Source organism: Humulus lupulus, chromosome 6 (assembly GCF_963169125.1).
Source record: "Humulus lupulus chromosome 6, drHumLupu1.1, whole genome shotgun sequence".
Classification (NCBI taxonomy): domain Eukaryota; kingdom Viridiplantae; phylum Streptophyta; class Magnoliopsida; order Rosales; family Cannabaceae; genus Humulus; species Humulus lupulus.
Genome location: NC_084798.1, coordinates 11,101,368 through 11,105,142, shown reverse-complemented (window position 1 = coordinate 11,105,142; position 3,775 = coordinate 11,101,368). Strand labels below are relative to the sequence as shown.

General features: G+C 34.1%; 1 long non-coding RNA gene across 1 annotated transcript; it reads right to left on the bottom strand.

The window, feature by feature from the left end:
* Nucleotides 1–2,367: 2,367 nt before the first annotated feature.
* Nucleotides 2,368–2,997, bottom strand: LOC133783789 (uncharacterized). The gene is made up of 3 exons (XR_009870961.1): nt 2,946–2,997; nt 2,730–2,828; nt 2,368–2,639 (listed from the first exon to the last, which is right to left on the bottom strand). It is a non-coding gene; the product is annotated as an uncharacterized LOC133783789 (long non-coding RNA).
* Nucleotides 2,998–3,775: the final 778 nt, after the last annotated feature.

The following is a 3,775-nucleotide window of genomic DNA, read 5'->3' as shown; positions in this document are numbered from 1 at the left end:
TGGTGAATAGTGGCTGGGTACTAGGTCCTATTTATAGAGTTTGGAGATGAAAAGATCTTGATTTTACTTGAATAAAAATAATGGCTTTTTAGGTGAAAATCATTTGAATAATCGTTCAGCAGAGGCTGAAGACTCGTTCAAAAGATGCTGGACTTATGAAGAAGTTTGAATGGCTGAAAGGAAAAGAATTAAAAAACAATTGAACATATGCTAAAGGAGGCGATATATCGCCCCCTGTAGGCGATATATCGCCTGGGCCAGTATGCCCGAGGCGACCGTGCATCGTTTTGTGTTTTCCGTATCTACGTGCTGCGACATATCGCCCCCTATAGCTGCGATATATCGACACTCGCTGAATATTTAAACACGAAATTACACATTTTTAGCTAAGTTTGAATGGAGTAAACAGCCTTGACTAAGCCCTCAACGTATTCAAAGCTGCTGACTGACCCTATAACATTCAAACTTTACTCCTTATTAAATTTAATCTTCAAAAATACTTAATCCTTAATTACCATTCATAACATGTGCTTAAAATCCTATTGGTTGATATCTAAACCTTATAGTATAATAAATATAATCCTTAATATCAGTCACATTAATCAAACCTTAGGTTAAACTTAATATCCTTAAACTATAGATTAAACTTAGAAAATCTATAAGTACTACTATGAGTGTCCAAATAATTCCCGGTCTGCACCAAAAATCCATAGTAACAAAGATAACACTAAACATACTATAACACTACTAAACAATTAGCTAAGTAAAGTTCTTGGACTCTACAGAAATATATTGTATACACAAATTTTTGGGGAGTGAGTATTGAAAAAAAAAAAGATGAAAAAGAAAAAATATATATAATAACTAAAGAAGAAACGAGGAAGAAAGAGAAATATATATATATATATCTCATTCATGTCAAGGTTGTTCAATATGAGTATTTGGGATTTATGTGTACATGGTTGTTTGAAAGGTTGGTATGCTTATGGTATTAGTGCCTAAATGACTTTCTTATCTACCTTACCTAAGCCATACATTGTAAGCCATTAAAGTCCTATTGATTCTTAAGCATGCGTTTTTTACATTAGTGGAGAATAATGAGTAATGCAAACTTATGGAATTATATGGATTGTGGTATGACTGTGAGAATTTGATGTGCATAACTATGTCAATTACTTGAGTTTTAATCATTATGGTGAATATTTAAAGGATGTGAATGATAATTAGTTGATTATGGCAATAGTTGAGATTGAAATTCTGGATTGTGTTGTTGGGATCTTTATGTGAGCATGGTATTCAGGAAATTGAAGCTTGACTGTTATTGTTGGTTTGATTCGCATTGTGTGAGTATGTTTAGTTTTTATTTAGTTTTTGTTTTGAGTATTACTCGAGGGCCAGTAATTGTCAAAGTTTGGGGGAGTTTGATAAGTGAATTTTAGATTCACTTATTAGTGTCATTTTATATCTAATTTGTAGGTGTTTAGGGTGTTTTGTTTGGTTTTATGCTTGTGTTGTGTTTGTGTAGGGTAAAAGGAAAAGTGGCGCGAAATTTGTACAAAATGGAAGTGAAACGAAGAAAAATAAAAAATTCGTGAAATAGGGCTGCATCGCCATATTCAGGGGCTGCATCACTATTTATGGCCTGAATTAGGGCTGCAGCGCCTGTCTGAAACAGAGAGCTTGTTTTGGCACATTTTTGGCGCAGCAGCGCCTGTTTAAGGGGCTGCAGCGCCGGGAGCCGTACGAAAATTTTAAATTGCGATTTTTGAATGGAAAAAAAGGGCTTTTGGCAAGGGATATATAAGGAAAAGTTTAATTAGGGTCTAAGTACGTTTTGAAGGGGATTAGATCAGAGATTAGAGGCTTGGAGAAGAAGAGGAGGCTAGACATCATCAAGATCACACTACAACAAAATAGATGTTTTATGACTTTAATTGGGAGACATTGGAAGTCTACAATGTCTCCCACTAAGTGAGATGTTGTTGCTAGGGTCATTGTAGGTATATATCCCACGTCTCCCATTGGGAGAGGTGAGTCACTTCCCACGTCTCCCACTGGGAGAGGTGGAAAGTCAAATGTTGACTTTCCACCTCTCCCATTGGGAGACGTGGGAAGTGACTCACCTCTCCCAATGGGAGACGTGGGAAGTTCCTAGGAGACATCCCACGTCTCCCAATGGGAGAGGTGGAAAGTCAACGTTTGACTTTCCACCTCTCCCATTGGGAGACGTGGGAAGTCTCCCACCTCTCCCAATGGGAGACATTGAAAGTCTCCCACATTTAAAAAAAATAAATTAAATAAATTTATAATTAATATTATTTTAATTTGATTTAATAATTAATTAAATTGAAATAATATTAATTTAAATTTAAATTATTTTAATCTAAATTTAAATTAATTTAATAATCAATTAAATTGAAAGAAAAAAAATATATTTGTTAGATATATACAAGAAATACAATATTTGTTAGAAATATTCAAAATGAACAAATATTGCATTGTGTATAAAGAAAGAGTTAAAAAATTAAAAAAAAAACCTATCAACGAGGTCGGTAACTTTGGATTATCGGCAACATATATGTCGCCCATTCTTGTCGCAACTCATCAATTTGTGCCTCTGTATATGATGTGCTTGTTAGCTGCAAGAAATATAAAGTAAAATATATTAATTAATTATTTGATTACATTTATAGTTTCAAAAATAATTTGTAAATTTTAATTAATAATACCGTTCTCAAGTAATGCCCAGGACTCGCATGTTCAATCAAATCCTTCAACATCCTCATTAAGTAGTATCCACATGCCACATTGTCCGGTTGGTGTGGACACTAATTATTTAAAAATATGAGTAATTTATTATTAAATTGAAATTGTTTAAAAAATGCATACATATTATTCTACTTAATTATTATAAATGTTCAAAAATTTCTGCTAAATTTACTTACCTGAGGTTGCTTAATGCGTAGAGTATCAGGGATCTCGACATCAGGAAGATTCCTAGAGAAAAAAAGATTGAAAGCGCTGACGATCACTGATACAATCTTTTCACGGTTATTTAGCTCTGAATTCACCGGATCACAACAATAAACATGATATGCATATGGTGCGAAAATAAGCAACATCCAATGTTCACTGTATAAGAAAAACAAAAAAATTATAGCTCAAATGTTAAACAAAGAAATTATTGATATGGGTCGGAAAAATGACAAGTTTTTAAACTTACCCATGGTTCCAAGGGACAAGCATAACTTGTTCTTTTGATTTTACGTCATTGCAACGTCTGAACAGTTCTGAACACGATCGTCGAATGAACTCCCTTGAGTGGCGACGATATTAGGATTGACAAATAAAAACTTATTTTGGCGACCTTGTTGTACCACATATCTGTAAATGAACCTAATACAAAAATATGAAAAATTGTTATATGAATGAATAAATCAAATTAGAAAATTAAATGAACAAACTTATTTGTGAGATATATACCTCATGTAGCTGACGAGTACTGCTTGTCCAATCTTCTCCTTTCGAGCAAACTGAAGTATGTCATCCTTAAATATATAACAGTGAGACATATCCTGATCAAAAACTTCAGACTCTATGCCTAGATTGACACACTCGCCATCATCCCAATGAGATACGATATTCTGTAATCGTTCCAATGGAGTGTGGGCCAATTGTGTTGGAGGAGTTTGTTGTCGTCTTCTTTCTCGAGGTTGTTGTGTTGATGGAGCTCTTGGTCGTTGTGATTTGGTCCTACTTGTAGAGGGAGTCTGTA